Source organism: Pipistrellus kuhlii, unplaced genomic scaffold, assembly GCF_014108245.1.
Source record: "Pipistrellus kuhlii isolate mPipKuh1 unplaced genomic scaffold, mPipKuh1.p scaffold_m20_p_1, whole genome shotgun sequence".
NCBI classification, from domain to species: Eukaryota; Metazoa; Chordata; class Mammalia; order Chiroptera; family Vespertilionidae; genus Pipistrellus; species Pipistrellus kuhlii.
In genome coordinates, this window is record NW_023425404.1 from 144398168 (window position 1) to 144417499 (window position 19332).

A 19332-nucleotide genomic window follows, 5' to 3' on the forward strand; every position below is an offset into this window, starting at 1 on the left:
AGCTGAGGAAACTTTGGAATGAAGATTTCATTCAGAAAGTTTATTAGAGAGTGATTTCTGGGTTAAAACTATGGAAAGGAAAGGCAGAAAGCCAGACTGAGCAGATGGAGAGGTTGAGCCAGAACATAGTCACTGCAAAGAATTCAGCTCCTTCAGCCCATCAGTCCTACAAAGAGCACAGGCCTGCCATTTTCCTGAGTGTAAGTGCGGGACCAATGCCTTTATACCTGCCTACACCAGTCTTTACCTCTGAGCAGCCCTATAATGGGAGCATTACCCTGGAGACTTTCCTCCCCTAAGCCAACTCTGAGGACCAGAGAGACAGCATTACCAGCAGCTGGGGGAGAAGTCCTTTTGTCCTGAAGGGCGGTCCTGGTGGCACATCAGAGTGCCCTCTAAAGACCAAACCGGTTGGATTGTGCCTTGTACCAAAGATGGCTAAACCAACATTTTCTAAGGGAATTTAATTACTTTTGCTAATGAGGGCTTTAGATAAAGCATGAAAGGTCTTCTTTAAAAAACAATTGGAAGGCCTGAATTAAGAAAACAAAACAAAACAAAACAAACAAATAAAAACAAAACAAAAACAAAAAAACACAGAGCAAATGTCATGGGAAAAGGGAATGAGTGAGGTAGTTTAAGTATACTCACTCTATGGAATAAAGAGCCAATGAGAAACCTCCAAGTTGCATGGTAGCCTGAAGGATATGGAGCATCCAGGCCCAGAGGAGCATCCAGGCCCGGAGCAGCCAGGCCCAGAGCAGCAGCAGCCAAGCCCAGACCAGCAGCAGCCAGTCCTGGAGCAGCCAGGCCTGAAGCAGCAGCAGCCAGGCCCAGAACATCCAGGCCTGGAGTGTTGTGGGGTCGAACCCTGGGTTCAAAATGAAAGGAAAGAAGGAGCAATGCAGCAATTCGGGTGCCAGAGTGTTATGTCAGTCATCACAATGGACTCAGAGAAGCTCCTGTGTCCCTTCACCCAAAAGGACTGAGAGTTGCCCAGATGACAGCAAAGTGGGAGAAGAAAACTGAAGGCTATGCAAGGGACTAAGGTGCCAACATGGAGTCATCTGAAGAAATTAAAGACTGAAGTTGAAGCTACTTCTTTAATCATGTTCCTGCTCATGCTAGCATCTGTTAGCTTCCAGTCTTCTGCAAAGTCTTGTGCAGCAAGTTCAAGGACTCTGAGTAAATCTACACCAGCAACAAAAGAGACTCATTTAGTAGCTAAAAATATTAATATGTTCATAATTCTGATTTTCATTTTGTTGTTTTGCATTGGCATGGTTGTTATTATTTAATAGCCAGAGTTTTGCTCTTGACATTCAAGTTTTGAAAATCACATGTATGTGGTTTAATTTTTGCATTGGCAACAACAACAAAAAACAAACAAACAAACAAAATCTGAAGACCAGAATAAACTGGTGAATATGATAGAATCAGGGGCAAAGAAAGGGAGTGGATTGATAATTATCAGGGGGAAAGGGGTGTGAGGGTGCAGAAAGAGACTGGATTAAAGTCATATAACCTATGGATGAGGACAATGGCGAGTGGGGGGGAGGTAAGGGCACAGGGTGTGGCAGGAACCTGGTGGAAGGGAGCTATGAGGGTGGGGGGGAAGAAGAAACAATTGTAATAATCTGAGCAATAAATATTTATTTTTTTAAAAAAGGAACATGGTTGTTAATGTTTGGTAAGAAGTTGTTGGGCCCTGACCGGTTTTGCTCAGTGGATAGAGCATCGGCCTGCAGACTGAAGGGTCCAGGGTTCGATTCCAGCCAAGGGCATGTACCTTGGTTGTGTGCACATCCCCAGTAGGAGTTGTGCAGGAGACAGCTAATTGATCTTTTTCATCAATGTTTCTAGCTCTCATTCCCTTTCCCTTCCTCTCTGTAAAAATGCAATAAAATATATATTTAAAATTAAAAAAAAAGTTGTTGGTATTGCTTCTTTGTAAAATTCCCTCCACTCCATCACTCTCACCAAAGTCTTTAAGTACACTTCAGGCATGTGACCTGCATGAGAGATGTGATTTTAGTGATTAAAATAAAAGCTTGAAGTTCATGAGTGGGTTAACACAGCCTACCTATAAATAGAGGCCCAGAACCAGAATTGACCATTTATATTTTCTTAAATCTTAGCAAATATTGTTAAATAAATCCTAGCAGATTATGAAATGGGGTTCAAATTTACCTTAATGGATTTCAAGGAATGGTAATACACGGTATGTACTTGTGAAAATAAATATTCTAGTTTTTAAAGAGTTAAACAATAATAGATTGATAATTCAGGATGTAGTAGAGGAGCAGGTTTTTTTTTATAGCATCTCCCTCTGATAGAGAAGTTAGTAAAGGGTATTTTTATTAATGAGTATGTTCAAGCCCCACTCATCCTAGAAGATATTCTTTCTCACATAAGCTAGGAGTACTGGTGAAACTCCTGCTGAGATATAGTACAGGACATTTTGTAGAAGACATATATACACAGGACATACCAATTGTGTGTACACTCCTCAGAGACCCTTACTAACAGAATTCCATTTTTTGCATAGATATTTGCATCAAAAATTTATTAAAGAAGTAGAGCAATAAAATTAGATTGTAAAATCTGTTTGAGAAAGAAAATCATTGCAATTTTGAGGTTAAACCTAGAATAATTGGAGGGAGAAAAAACAAACAAAAACCTGCCATTTGTCAAGTACGTACTCTGTACCAGGGCCTGAGCAAAGTGCTTAAAATCCTCACGTGACAATGAATGTCAGACTGTCCCATTTTGCTCGGAGGAGTCCAAAGTCACAGAGCTAAGATTCAAACCCAGGTGGGTCTGGCTAATGGTCCATGTTTTTCTATTGCTGAGAAGGTTTGACATTTCCTCCACAATTATGATAAAAGGAAATGATTAGTCTGCTATGTTTCAACAAAGTCTTATGGAGAAAATAAAATTTCATGAAATAAGCAGAAGATGAAGAACATGTGGATCCTTCTAGAACTGTTAGTCAATTGTGTTCTCAATGGCTAAGGAAGAGGTTATTGGTGATTTGTAAGAATTTCATTGTAATTCTACCTGCATAATATTTGAATTTGTTTCCCAAAACTTATTCTGTCTAGTAAACTATAACCCACTCATTCCATAGTGTTCCATCAATGATTATTAACATTATTCTGTTCGTCTTAAAAGATATATCTGAGCTCATGAGCCAAACTTATATTCATAAGCCCCAAAGTTTATGTGCTGTGGCTGTCCAGGCAAGCAGCATCCTTTCCTTAATGAGAATCTGAATCTGATCTATGTTAGTTTGCTATAGCTTTCATTTAAGAAGTCATGAATTACCTTATTTTGAAGGTACCTATTAATAGCTATATTAGGTTGAAATTTACTTTGTGTGAATAACTAATCACACTACATCTCTATAAACTACTAGACAAATTTGTTGTGACACCAAAGGCCAGTGTGTTTTTAACGGGTTCATAAAAAATGAACCCTTGTAATATGTAAATATAAGTTTATATTTAAATCCTAAATAATTAATGGTGGCATTTTTAGAATGAGAGGCTTGATATACTCATTAAAATGTTCCCCCAAATGAAGTGTTTTAATATCTAGTCGGTGTTCCTTATGCAAACTCCTTTTGATTATCATGCGTTAACTACCACCCTTACTTTTGTACAACTCTCCAATATTTGTCATACTTTCTTCAAAGATCTACTCAGTCATTCTTTTTCCTGTGTGAACTGTGTGTTTGTGACTTTATCTTGTCCTATTCTGCAACTCATAAAAATGAGGCAAACAAATGTAACACTAGAATCTTTTTCTCCCACAAAGCCAGTTTTAGAGTGTTCACCAAAAGAATTTATTACTGAACAGTTTAGCGAGAGCAGATATTTACCTGTCAAATCAAGGCTGATCCCTGTAGGTTGTGGCATCACAAAAGCTTGCCTCTCCAATTACCCAGAGTCTGGTTTCAAATATGCTTTCCTTCTGGGCAGATTTTCTGTAACAGATCCTGTGCCCAAACACTCTCCCTTGGGCAAAGCAAGCACAAAGGTGCCTTTGTCTTCCTCTTGAACAGGATCCAAGCCAACAGCCCTGGCTTCTTTGCTTATGGCTTTGCCAAACTGTTCACCATGACAGGAGGAAACAGTGAGTCTGTGGTCCTCCCACCTGCCACACCAGTCAAGTGGTAGCAAACTTTGGGCACACACATCAGGCTTCTGAAGTCCAGCATGTACACCCCTTAACAGGAGGTTCAAAGAATCAATGTTCCTTTGGTTGTATTTATATGGTTTATCTGGTGTTACTTTCTGGTAAGTACATCATACAAGGAAGGTTCATTACATTTCAGAGGGAGAATACATTTAGGAAATATCAGTAAATACAAAATAACATGTGCCCACAGGCCAGGAGAAGAAAAAAATGAATATTTTCCTCTAGGTTTTACATCTGTACATGTCCTATGTGGCATGTCTTTCTTTCTCACAGAACCAACAAATATTGATTGAGCTCTCATAAATGCACCTAAACGGATTGTGATTGGACATAAATCCCAAGCTTCATTGGGGGAAAGCATGTGTTCTTTCAATGGACTACAGCCTTTAGCAAGTACTGCTTTGTTTGTGTGCAACTTGCGTTTACTTGGTAATTTCTGCAACATTGGGCTTTATGTTGTCCATCCCTCCAAAAGATTTGGCAAAAATTACCAAGTGCTACATGTTTTCTCCTTTGTGGTTTTCTGAATTTCTGTGGTTGTCTATTTAATTTACACTCTTCCTCATGCTATGTGCCTTTTTAGTTTCTCTTTCTAATTCTGAGGCTAAACACTTTATAGTTTTTCTCTCCGGTGCTCATGTTTTTATAATCTTTCAACAATTATTTCTAATTTTTAAGGGTTTTATCTTGTGTTTAGTCACTTTTATCCTTTATTCATTCTTGCTTTTGGGTTTACATTCCTAGACTGTGATCCTGCCGGCGACCTCCTGTTACAAAACACAGCCCAGGCCTCTCCTGGGAACAGCCTGTCAAAATTGTCTACGTGGCGATCGGTTACAATGCTTGGCAGGTGGCGTGTGACTGATCATTGCTAGGACAGAAATATATTAAAGTGATATGTGGCCACATTAGAGTCACTTAAACAACTGCTTCTAGGTGATAAAGTAGCCGTGGAGCATAAAAATAAAATCATGTGAACAAAAAGCAAAATTACCACTGAAATCATATAAAATAATGGCAAAATGTCATAAGATGGACCAAAATACTCATGTTTCTCTTGTTCTGAGAATTACATTTTCTGTTGCTATGAAATAATGTCATGTACATGTGTGAAATGGTCTACTTGTATAGCATGGATATTATAGTTTAAATGATGACTTTTCAAAATATTTTCTAATTCACAACATTGTTTCTCTCTTCCATATTGTCTCCTAACTGACCTGGATACTCTATCTCAAAAGTGTTTAGTAAAAAATAAAACATATAGCATTATATGAGTAGAGTGGGAAGTGATAGGAACAACTAGGAATGTTACCGAGCTCCTAATATATATAATAATAGGTATTCCATTTAAAAAAAGCAAGTCCCCATAGTATAATAACATGGTGTTCAACATCAATGCCTTACTAAAGCCAGAAACTATTATTTTATATGGAGTGAATGAAGAGGAGTAAGGGGTTCAATTTTGGAAAAAGAGCAAACCAAAAGTATAGAAAAGGAAATCCTTTTTCGAACAATGATTCCTATAAAACCAATAATTATATTTAATCACAGAAATGTTGGAATAAAAGAGAGCCAAAGGGAAAACAATGGGTGTTGGTGAGTATATGGAGAAATCAGAACCTTCATACTTTTCAAGGAGTAATGTAAAAATGGCACAGCCAGTATGATAGTTTGATAATTCCTCAAAAAATTAAACATAGAATTTCCGTATGACTCAGCAATTCCATTTTAGGCATACAATTTAGAAAACTGAAAGCAGGGACTCAAGAAAATACTTGTATATAAATGTTCAGAGCAGCACTATTCATAGAGCCAAAGGTGAAAATAATCCAACTGGCCACCAACAAAAGAATGAATGAACACACTAGGTATATACACACAATGGAAAATTTTTAGTAATAGGAATCAAGTCCTGATACATGGTACAGCATGGATGAACCTAGAAAACATTATGCTAAATGAAATAAGTTAGATAAAAAAGAATCACATACTAAATGATTCTATTTATACAGCATATCCAGAATCTGCAAATCCATGAAGTCAGAAGATAATCGATGGCTGCCATGGCTAAGGAGAAAGGAGAGTTGGGAGTGACTGCTTAAGAGGTGAGGGGTTTTCTTCTGAGAGGATGAAAATATTTTGGAAAAATGCCAAAACCTGTTTGGCTCAGTGGATAGAGCGTCAGCCTGTGGACTGAAAGGTCCCAGGTTCAATTCCGGTCAAGGGCATGTACCTTGGTTGCGGGCATATCTCCAGAAAGGGGTGTGCAGGAGGCAGCTGATCGATGTTTCTAACTCTCTGTCCCTCTCTCTTCCTCTCTGTAAAAAATCAATAAAAATATATTTTAAAAATATTTTTGGAATTGGAGTTACACAGGGGTTACACAGCTTTGTGAATGTCCTACTTGTTTTCCTTCTTCCCTCTCATTTTTCTTTCTTTACTTTTTACTTAAAAATTACTAAATTAGATATATGAGAATATTTTCAAAATGATAGCTACAGAAAATTAAAATACAATGTTTATGATGTTATATATTATCTGAACATAGCTGCATGATATATTTTAAAGATGTTCCTTTTTCCTATCCTAAGAAGAACTTTTTTTTCCCTATTCTAATGTATTTTAGTGCAAATACGTGCCTTTACATTGAATCTCACATAGAAGCCCAATATATAAAGTAGGAAACAATGGAACTGATCTGTTTGAAGCTGGTTTTCTGCAAGTGGCCTCTCACCTCAGAACACAGTTTGAAAACCACCACTTCAACCAGTTCAATATATTAAATGACATTTCTTGTTTCTCTATTTCTATATAACTTGTTGGGGCTATTACTACAAGAAAGGAACAAATCGCTCATTTTTAGTGATACATGGACCCAGGGATTCCTCCAGAATACATTCAGGAAATTACTTCTTGGGAAGTAAATTGTACTTTAGTGGCCTGAAAAAGATGATGGCATTCGGAAGAACAAAAACCAATCCCTGTCTTAGTCAATTATAATATTTCTCTTAGGTTTTGGCCTTTCTGAGCAGTTTACTTCTTTTAAGTTTTTATTTTTTATTTCCGTCAGGATAGAACAGGGACCCACTCTTTGTCCCTCTCTCTATTTTTTCACTAATAACCTCACTAATCATCTGTCAGCTATATCTCCAACTAAGCACATGTGACTTCAGAACACATTCTTGGGAAATTAGCAGATAAAACAGAGTTAATTACATCAGGAAAAGGCAGGGACTGCACCCACTGATCTAATTGGAGCCACTAGGAAGAACTCATTCCAATAAAATGAATCTCCATAGGGCCTGGAGGAAGACAAAAATTGAGTTTATTGTGGCTGTTAGCATGAAAATACATTAAGGTGCCCTTCCAAGACACCTATGTACTAACTGGAAATTCAGAAGCTGACCAATGTTCATTTCTATGAAGTCCCAAGGCATCTGTCTTCTGCAAGCATTGGAGACTACTATTCTTTCCAAAATTTAGTAGTGGCCAGGAAATCACAAATGACATTACTTGCTGTCTACCTATGTTATAGTTTAGCCATACATAAAATTATTCGATATAGAATTTATAACTTTGGAGAGGTCTCAGTCCTTCTGTCTTCCCATTCTCTTCCCACCCCCACCTCCAGCAGAACACTGCTTTAGTGAATAATTCTGGAAAGCTTATAGCCACACCATCCTCTGTGCTGTGCATTTTCCTCTCTGCCCAGCTTCTTTCTTGTCACTATTCATAATGTCCTTATCCATTTATCTTTTTAGTGCATCCATTTGGCAAAATGACAGCCCAAATCAACACAACTCCACCTATTTCTCCCCATACAGGAGATACTGAATTCTTACCATATAAATTGATGCTATGGCAAATTCATAGTATCCAATCTTGATAGAACAGACTCCCATTGCTGACTATCAGTCACTCGTGAGCCATTCTCTAAACATTTATTAAATCTGTGTCATGTGCCAGGAGCTATTCCATGCTTTGGGGAAATTAAAGGGAGTCCCTTCTCTCATGAGACTGACTTTCCAATTGAGAACACAGAGTTTAAACAAGTAACCCTATATTAAAAGGTAATTTCAGTTACTGTTGAGTGCAAACAATGAAGTCACCAGAATGATATGCCACAGACATGGAGAGTGCCACTTTTCCTCGTGGTCAGGAAAGGCCTCTCTCTTAGAGGAGATGACATTTGAGTTTAGCTAGCAAAGCAAAGAACACAGGGAAGGAAACTGTAGAGCAAATAACTAGAGTCCCATTTTGTTATTTAGGGATAAGAATAAACTAGCCCTTTATGGACACTATTCCTGTTCTCCACAATAGGACTGAAAAACTTCCCCAAAATTGTGTGAGCCTCCATAGAAGATCTTAATTCACTAGAAAAATAAATCTACCAGACATGATCTTGATTTTTGCCAACTCAAATACAAATATACCTACCTGCTCCTACTTTTGTTCTTCCCTTCCTTTCATGGAGTGCTCAAGTTAAAAGGTACAAGTCGATTCATACAGAGACACATACTGAATATTCAGAAGACCAAGAACAAAGAGAAACTTTTCTAAGCTTGCAGACAAAAAAAAAAAAAAAAAAAAAGAAAAAAGAAAAGAAAAAAAAGAAAGAAAGAAAACACTAAAAGGAGAGACTACAAAGGACTAAGGGTCAAAAAGACTGAAATTCTCCATGGTCACATTGAAAGCTAACAGGTTATTAGATAATTGGCTAAGGAAGAAAATCATTTTAAATTGAGAATTTGAAATCAACCTACATTTAATCAAGGGTGAGGACAGCATGAAGATATTTTAGTCATACCAGATAGCAAAGAATGATGTCCCTTGTACTCTTTCTAAAAGAGCTGGAGAAAGTGGCCCATTAAAATAAAGGACTTAACAAGGAAGAGAAAAACATGGAATAGATTGATTAGAAAGACATGAATGGAATCCCAAATATGAGAGAAAAAAGGGTGCCTGGAGGACAGCTGTGATTCTGGCCCAAAGGGAAAAGAAACTAGATTAGAAGGAAAAGAAACTAAAATTGACAGAATGATTCATGAATCTGATAATTTAGGGAAAGATTCATACAATCTGAAAGGGTTTGGGATTGAATAGATGAAAATAAAGAAAACTGAGCAAACAAACAAAGATGATTTTTAACTCCAGAGAAAACTCATCTGTGATTAGCATTTGCATAATCATTATAATGTAAAAAAATAAAATATTAATCTCATCAAACACATGACATAGCTGTTATGGGAGGTGTGATAGAGGATGGGTATATGTGTGTGTGGGGGCGGGGGGGGGGTAGGTATTACAGAAGAAAGTTTAATGCTCATCTCCCATGGTAACAAAGTGAGCAAATAAGTCCTAAAACTGAAATAGTAAGAAGCAGGAATACTGACACTTTCTGGAGAACCAAGGAGTTAAGTACCACAGCAATCAATTTTAACTAATTAAAACACCCTTGGGGGGGGGGGGATGTGGTAGAGGGGTCAAGGGACTGCTTTTTCATGGTTAACAAGCTTATGCATTTATTTGTCTTTTAAATTTTTCTGTACATGTAAAACTTTAATGAAAATGAAAAGCAAATTTAATAAAAGACAAAATATTACCAATGACTTATGAGATTTTACCCTCATGATACTTACAGGTAGTAAGGGAAACAGGCCAGTATAAAACATGAATAATATCAAGAAACAATTTCTGAAATGTGCTAAAAGGAAGCCATGTACCCTGATAAAGACTAACTGGGGAGACTTAATATATTTTTGTATAGGGTGGTCAGGGAGGATTTCTCCATTTCTTTAAAGAGATTACATGCTAAACTGGAATTAAAATGTATGCCTGGGGAAATAGCTGGGGGTTTGGCTGAAGGAATGTTCCATGCAGAAAGAAATGTCAATTAAAGACATTGAAACAGGAAAAAACTTGATGTTTTAGAAAAATTGAAGGAAGGCCTGAGTATTCATAGTGGCTGTGATGGAAAGTTTGAGATGAGTTAGGATAAACAGAAAGGTTAGATAAGGCATGGGTTTTATTTATTAAAAAAAATATTTAGAATAAATTAGAATGCTTGAATAGGCAAGTTAATTGATGTAAAGATCAACCTGGTAGCCATATGGAAAATGAATTGAACACAGGCAAGACTGAGATCCAGAAGACCACATAGGCTAAAGACAGCAGTAGCCACAGAAATAAAGAGGCATATAAAATGCATTTAGCCATAATGTACAATATCAGATAGTGGATCCAACCTGCTGTCTGCAGAAAAGGAAGTATTGAAGCCAGCCCTCAGATTTCTAGTTGGAGCAACGTGGTAGATGGTGGCACCATTTACTCAGACAGGGGATGCTAAAGAAAGAACAGCTGCCAAAACTGGTTTGGCTCAGTGGATAGAGAGTTGGTCTGCAGACTGAGGGGTCCCAGGTTCGGTTCCAGTTAGGAGCATGTACACTGATTGCGGGCACATCTCCAGTAGGATGTGTGCAGGAGGCAGCTGATTTATGTTTCTGACTATCTTTCTCCCTTCCTCTCTGTAAAAAATCAATAAAATATATTTTTTTTAAAGAAAAAAAGAACAGCTGAAAAAGAGGGTGTGCAAGTAGAAAAGTAGAGTCCTTTCTGAACAATTTCAATTTTAGATGCCATTAGGCACTCAATAGGATCTATTAATCTAGCAATTGAATTTGTGAATCTGAAGTTCAGACAAATCAGTCAGGAAGCCATCAGAAGTCAGAAGCCATGTGTAGCCAGGAGAATGGAGAGGTCAGTGAGGTGAGTGTGTAAAGACAGAAAGGAGGAAGACTATGTTTGAGTTACTACTAATTCTAAAAATTAAAGTTCATACATAAAAGAGGATCAGAAGAAGTCTGATAAGAGAGCATGATGATGTGGGAGTCAAAAGAGGAAATCAGTTTTGTCCAAAGCTGCTGGGGGTAAAATTAAGAAAAGAAACAAAATGGGTCCTTTGAATTTGGCAGTGTGGAGGATATTAGTGGCCTTGAGAAAAATATGATAGTTTCATCACAATGCTATAGGCAATAGCCAGAACTACACAGATTGGGGAAAGAAGGAGGTAAATAAAGAATTATAGACAGTAATGGAAAACAGAGAAAGAATGAGTTCCTAAGAAATATTTATTGAATGAACTGAATATCTAAACAGCCAACGGGTCCCTCAGTAAATGGGAAATGTTGAGAAAGCCACAGGACGAGCTGTGAGGTAGGAAGTGACAAAGGTCTAGAAGGGTCCGTGTCACAGGGGACTTGAGTGTAAGTATCATAAGTTAGATTTTAGGTCAGTTGCATATTAATACAAAAGGCTGGCTTAATTTTTCAAGTAAAACGTATCTATATAAAGTAAAAAATTCAGAGCCAATGTCTTCAGTAGGGTCAGAGATGTCAAGAAGCCCAGAGCTGTTAGCACCTCGTTAAACTTCAGAAATTTAGTTTCTAAAAGCAAGTGAAGATTCCGAATGCCTATTGAATTTCACATCTTCATTTGTTTTTGTCACTCATACAATCTTAAAGCTAGAAGGGTCCTCTATTTATTTCTTGGGCTGCTGTCATGAATTATCACAAACCTGGTGGCTTTAGAAAACAAAATAATTTTCTCTGGAGGTCAGAAGTCTGAAATCAGTATCTCTGTGCCAAGTACACTGTCACAGGGCCATGCTCCCTCCAGAGGCGGTAAGGAAGAATCCGTTCCTTGCCTCCTCTAGCTTCTTGTGACGTTGGCATTCCTTGGCTTGTGGCTACATCAATCCATGGCCCTTTTCCTTTTCTATATAAAACCTTCCTCTGTCTCCCTCTTCTGAAGACATTGTGATTGCATTAAGACCCTTCAGATAACCCAGGGTCATCTTTCCCACCTCAGGATCTTTACCTTAATCACAATTGCCATCAGAGGGAACTGTCACAGGTTTATGTCTGGGGAAGAAAGGCGTCATTTGGCTTAAACAAGTCCAAGGAGACCACCCAACGTGCCTCTCATTTTTGATGAGGGAAAGAGATGTGGAATTAAAGTAACTTACTCAGCCATATACCACACAACAGATGAGGCTGAATTCAGGTGCCAACTTTTTTGCTGCAAAAAAATCTCACATAAAATTAGAAGCAGGGTGATGCTTTTGCTGTTTTCTAAAACTGGTTTTGCGTAGGCAAACTGAAGATTTATGAATCACAGAGACTGAGGATCAAAATTTCAAAAAAAGAATTGTGTAGTTTTATTTCAAAGATGACCCTAATTTTTTTTTAAGTTATACAGATGAAACTTCTCATTTATAGTGCTAATTCATAATTTAAAATGTTTTATTAGATTAAGAGTTTAGTGTCATCAATAAGTATTTATCAACTGGGATTTGAAGACAATTTTCCTGATGGTTCTGGAATATTTTCTTTTCTTAATGAAACAATGTTTGAAAACAGTGGTGTAGATCAGTGTTTCAGTGTGTTAGTAATTCAGATAATTAAATATCATTTCCCTGCAATCTCCTGGAGAGATAGAATTAAGCAGCGTGTGACACCAAGATCCTTCCTGGAGCTGAGATGGCTACCAGGGTTTTCATGCTTCCCAAACCAATTTACAACTAGATCAGCACATTCTCTTTCATCTTATGTGTTTACACTCCATGCAGAAGTTTCTTAGCCAAAGGGAGAAAAAGTTAAGGACACTGTCTTAGATTATAAAATCATGCCCCAGGGTGTTGTTATGGTAAAATTGCTGTTGTCAGTCATTACTGCAAATTTTCTAAGTGTCATATTCAACATCTTTAGGAAACAAACAAACAAACAAACAAACAAAAACCAGTATAGGAGAAAAACTCCTTCAAATTAAAGTTGATTATCCCACAGTCACTCAAAGGGATAATATTGGCATATCTTGAAAATAATTAGGTCAGACTTAATGAATGCTGGAACTCTTATATGTGAGTATTTATTAAGGAAGCTTTTCCAAATATTAACATGTTCAGCCCCACCATGCCTTGTTTGAAAGATGAGTTCTGACAAGTACCATGCTAGATTCTTATTTCCTGATTTTATACTCAGAAAAAAAAATAATTTTATTCCTACACATCCTTACCTTGTTACTTTCAATCATTTTATTTTTAATAATTCAGTGTAACGCACACTTATTTTATTGTGATTCTATTTTGCACTTGTGATTCTATTTTGCACATTTTAAAATGTTCATTGTCTATTTGAATAGCCTCATTTTTCAAGTTTCTATAGAAGACTTACACCCATTTCTCTTTTAAGCTGTATTTTCCTTTTTTATTTCCAAGAGTTTTTTTCATATATTCTAAATATGTCTTCTCTTGGATACTAGAGGCCTGGTGCACAAAATCTGTGCACAATGGTAAGGGGGTCCCCTCAGCGTGGCCTGCACCCTCTCCAATCTGGGACCCCTCAGGGATGTCCAACAGTTGGTTTTGGCCATGCAACCTGCTGGTCAGTCATTTGCTCATCCCTCGCTAACCCTCCTGCCAGCCTTGTTGCCCTATGCAGCCTGCTGCTCAGTTGTTACTGTGAGGGCGTCATGACCAATTTTCATATTACTCTTTTATTAGTATAGATATGTAGTAATATTATCTCTTCCATTCTATTGGTTCTCTTTTAACTTTCTTAATGTTATTTTTATACAAGGACCAATGATTAATTTTAATATCAAGCATAATATTTAATCTTTTATTATAATAGAGCTCACCCAAACATTCTTAATGCTTGATTTTAATCACAAGAGCAATCAGCTGTATAAATTTACATAACTATTTTGAAACACCTGGTTTATTGAAAAACATCAATCTTAAAATAATAAATCTTCAGGTGTGAAACACAGTTAAATTCATTCACAACTATTTTAGTGAGAGTTATGTTTTTGTGTAACATAGTATGTAAGAGAGTGGTTTTGACATCAGACATGGTTCACAGCCCTCACTCTGACATCTAGTTCAGACTAAAGGATTATCTAACATTTATTAGTCTCTCAGTAATTTTTTTATGTACCGTATGGATAACAATGTCTACCTCATAGATTCATTTTGAGTTTTAAATTGTTAGTATCTATCTATCTATCTATCTATCTATCTATCTATCTATCTATGGTTAAGTGACTGACAGTTTATCCATACAATTGTCTGACCGACTGGCCATCCGATACATATGATGCACAATGGCAATTTAAAAATAAATGTTGACTCTCACATGTGCTGTACATATAAAGCTCTTGCTGGTGCCAATCACATGCATGTGTTTTGATCTGTCATTGTCAATCATGAATTTGGTTGTTTCTGTTGACATTGTGAAGCTAAAAGAAAGCAGTGTCATTGACAGAATATGTCTGAAAACTAACTATTGGCACAACTGTCCTTGTCTGACACTGGCCTCCCATTTAAATTAATTCAAAGACAGTTTCCCATGATACCAGCATTTGCAATGACTATTAATAAATCACAAGGACAAACTCTAGACAAAGTAGAAATATTCCTACCTGAACCCATTTTTGGACATGGTCAGTTATATGTTGCTTTCTTTTGAGTGTGAAGAGCATGTGACATTAAAGTTGTAAATATTTCATCACAAGAGAAATTAGTTAAGTACTCTGAAAGTGTTTTTACTCTTAATGTGGTACACAGGGAGATCTATATATATGTGTAAAAGCCTAAGCGACCATTCAACCATTCGGCCATCCAGTGGATAGCTATGACATACAATGACCACAAGGGTCAGATGCTCAAAGCAGGAACTACTGCGCTGTGGTGACTTGGCAGGTGTGGTTCTCAGGTGATGCATCCTGAACCAGAAAAGAGAAAGCCCAATTCTGGGGTGCATCACCTGAGAACTGTGCTCTCACAATCTGGGACCCCTTGGGGAATGTTGGAGAGCTGGTTTTGGCCAATCCCCGCAAGCCAGGCTGAGCGACCACACTGTGCACAAATCTGTGCACTGGACCTCTAGTATATCATAAGATGCCTTAATATAATGTTATTTTAATATGTCACTTTGGTAAGCATTTATAAGAAGTAAAGTACCAAAATGTTTTCCACCTAAATTATATATAATAGGATCAAGTGAAGTTTCCTGCTATCACTAAATATATGACTCAAAATGTCCTTATGGCTGTGAAATAAATACAATTCATTTTAAAGTGAGAATTATAAGGCACCATTCAGGTGATGGATAGATATTCACAATTTCACTTTCCAAGTGACACTCAGGAATTTCATTTTTTAAATTGCTTTTTGAGAGAAGAAAAATAAACTCATACACCATCAACATAATGTCAACTAAAATATACCTTAGATTCAACAAATCTGAAGCCACCTTTACTCAAGAATTAAATTATATGATACATTTAAAACAAATATGAAGAATGTTGGCAATATTAATAACAAGGTACTATATATATTGCATGAGCAAAGAAAAGCCTAAATTAAGGCAATAATATATGCTATATATTAATGTGAGGGCCCATGATCAATTATGTCAAATACAATGGACAGGTCCAACAATGTGGCAGTTAATAGCAGGCTATTATCAGCACACATGAGAAAATGGTTGGTACAATACTCCGAAAGAGTCAACCAACATATAGTGGAAAGATAAAAAACAAATTTTTCTTTAAGGCTGTTAGGTTGAAGGCATGTGTAAGTGTGTTCTTAGCACTTTTTAAAATGCTCTTGGCTAGAGAAGGTAAATTGCTTGGTAGGAAAATAGAATTGTATGTTCCTCACAAGCTATCCACAAGGAATGATCTCTGCATGTTATTCTTTTAAGTCCATAGTTAGTGTTTTCTAATATAGACAAGTATAAAAATTTGCTTACTGATATAAAAAGTTATATTGACCTTGATTTCTTCTCTTCCAAGGGAATTCACCCTATTGAAACATTTACAGATATAGATAATATAGTCATAGTTATAATAATGTTATCAATTTATATTAACACTAGTGGCCCAGTGCGTGAAATTTGTGCTGGGGGTTGGAAGATGTTCCTTGGCCCAGCCTACAACCTCTTCAATCTGGAACCCCTCGAAGGCTGTCCTACTGTTGGTTTACAGGGATCAGGCCTGTTGGACATCCCTCTCACAATCCAGGACTGCAGGCTCCAACTGCTCACCTATCTGCCTGCCTGCCTGATTGCCCCTAACTACTCTGCCTGCCGGCTTGCTCGTTCCCAAATGCCCCCTGCTGGCCTGCTAACCCCAAATGCCCCCCGCCCCCTGCTAGCATGCTCACCCCCACCTTTCCTTCCCAGTGGCCTGCTCACCCCCAACTGGCCCCCTTGCTGGTCTGTTTACCCCTAATGACCCTGCCCACCACTAGCCTAATCACTCACAGCTGCCATCCCAATCTGGCCTGATCATCCCCTGGTGACCCAAATTCCCAGCCCCTCCTTTTTTTTTTTTTTTTTTTTTTTTTTTTTTTTTTTTTTTTTTTTTTTTTTTTTTTCCAGAGCCTCCTTGAGATGAGGCCAGGGCCAACTGGATGCAAGTATTTGGAATTTATTTATTTTCTATAATTGAAACTTTGTAGCCTAGAGGGGAGGCTAGGGCCAGCCATGGAAGGCAGGAAGCTTGACTTCCTCCATAGCTGGGGCAACCCAAGCCTCCTGCTCACACCAGCTCAGTGGCTGCCACTATCTTGGTTGGGTTGATTTGCATACTTGCTCCTGATTGGCTGGAGGATGTGGCTTGTGAGCATAGTGAAGGTATAGTCAATTTGTATGTTTCTCTTTTATTAGTGTAGATATAAATTAATATAAACTATATTAGATATCCTATATTAAAGATATTGCATACTAGAGGCCCGGTGCACAAAATTTGTGCACAGGGCAGGGGGTCCCCTCATCCCAGCCTGCACCCTCTCCAATCCACAACCCTTGGGGGATGTCCAATTGCTGGTTTAAACAGAGTCAGACATCCTTCTCACAATCCTGAACTGCTGGTTCCTAATCACTCACCTGCCTGCCTGTTGGTTTGCCTCTAGCTGCCCCTGCCTCCCCCTGCAGCCTGGTCACCTTTTACTGTCCCCCTCTGCTGGCCAGGTCACCCCAACTGTCCCCTCTGCTGGCCTGGTAACCCCTTGCAGCCCCTCCTACCTGCCTGGTCACCCTATGCAGCCTGCTTGTTCAGTTGTTTGGTCATCCCTCACTAACCCTCCTGCTGACATGGTTGTGGACAGCCATCTTGTGAGGGTGTGAGGGTTAAGTTGCATGTTACCTCTTTATTATATAGGATGATAATTGACATACATATGTATATATAAATAATTATTTATAATATATACATATTAGTTTGCTAGGGTGGATATAGAAAATTCTGTAGGCTGAGTGGCTTAAACCACAGAAATTTATTTTATCTGGAGGCAAGAAGTCAAAGATCAAGATGTTGGCTTCTCCCTTTGGCTTACCAGTGGCCACCTTTTTGCTGTGTCCTCACATGATCTTTCCTCTGTGACTGTGTGCTCCTCTTATCACACAGATACCAGTTAGTAGATTAAGGCCCACTCTAAAAACCTTCATGTTAACTTAATCACCTTTAGGTATCTGCTCTCCAAATACCATCACATTCTGAGGTACCGGCAGTTAGGATTTTAGCATATGGATTTGTTGGGGGGCATAATTCAACCTACAACAATACATCTTATATTAATCATGTGTGTAACCACAATTAATAAAGTTTTATTATATTTGCTAAGTTTTACCATTAATTAACTTCAGTGTTTTATTTCGGTTTATAGAATGTCTTAAATAATGTGAAAAAGCTTTAGATTCATCTTATTTCTCGGTATAACTTTCTGGATGCCACACCCTAAAGGAAGCATTGAAAAGCAACAGCAAGTCTATAGATGTTATTTTCTGTGTGATTCTACATGACAAAACTAAACTCACTTGTGAAAATACCAGGGAAATGTATTTTACCTCAATATTAAGAATAACATATGTGCCTTAGAGTGAGTTTCTTATTGTATAATGCCACACCCATCCAATAAAGTATCCAGTGGCAGAATACCTAGATCACCCTCCAGGAAATATTCTTCTCTTCCTATTTCTGCTGTTAATATAACTGGATGATTTGCATATTATCTAAAATTATCATATAATTATTGATTTGTTTTCCTACCAGAGAACAGAAACCTGTGGCTAAGTAAAAAGTTGTGTGCTGCCCTAACCGGTATGGCTCAGTGATAGAGCGTCAGCCTTTGGACTCAAGAGTCCCATGTTTGATTCTGGTCAAGAACATGTACCTTGGTTGTGGGCACATCCCCAGTAGGGGGTGTGCAGGAGGCAGTTTCTCTCTCATTGATGTTTCTAACTCTCTATCCTCTCTCTTCCTCTCTGTAAAAAATCAATAATAATAATTTAAAAAGTTGAGTGCACTTTTAATATCTAATGGCATGCAGGGTTTCTGGAAAGTTTAAGACTATGAAATACAGTGAAATAGCATTTTATTCTTCTTCAGCTTTTTAATGTCTTAAGAACATTTAATTATAAATTAATAATTTAAAATATTAACATAAGAACTTGTTTTAGTGATTTTTTTTAATAAAACACTTATGTTCTCCTCAATATAAAAGCGACTGTGCACTGACATGTCCTTTCTTTTTCCCAGAGAATTAACTGTGTTGTCCATTGTATGGCTTAAGAGCTATGATAGCTTATCATAATATGCAAATGGATGTTTTGGAGTAATTTCAAAACTGTGGACCTGCTCTGATATATCTCCTCTTTATATTGTCCCTTAATTCATGATAAATCAAATGACTGGACCACATTAAGTGAGACATTTTGGTTCCCAATGCTTTAGGAAGGCCGCTACCTGGGGGAGCTGCTGTACGAGAGAGAAAGAAAGAATCTGGCATCTAAGGGAAGAAGATGGGAAAGAGGGTTGAGTGAAGTGACTGAATTACACTTCCCAGGGTACTATGGACCCTGTATGGAATCTTGAATTCAGGAGTTAGTTTTCCCATGGGAGAAGGAGGGGAGCATTACTAAGAGAAAGGTATATGGTTGGGCAGCTGCATTTGTGGCCTAGTTTCATGCTGCCACATCTAACAAGTAACCTGGTGCTTCCCTCTCATAGGATGTTAAGTTGAATTTCTCCCAAAATTTTGGTATAGTCAAGGGACCAAATAGC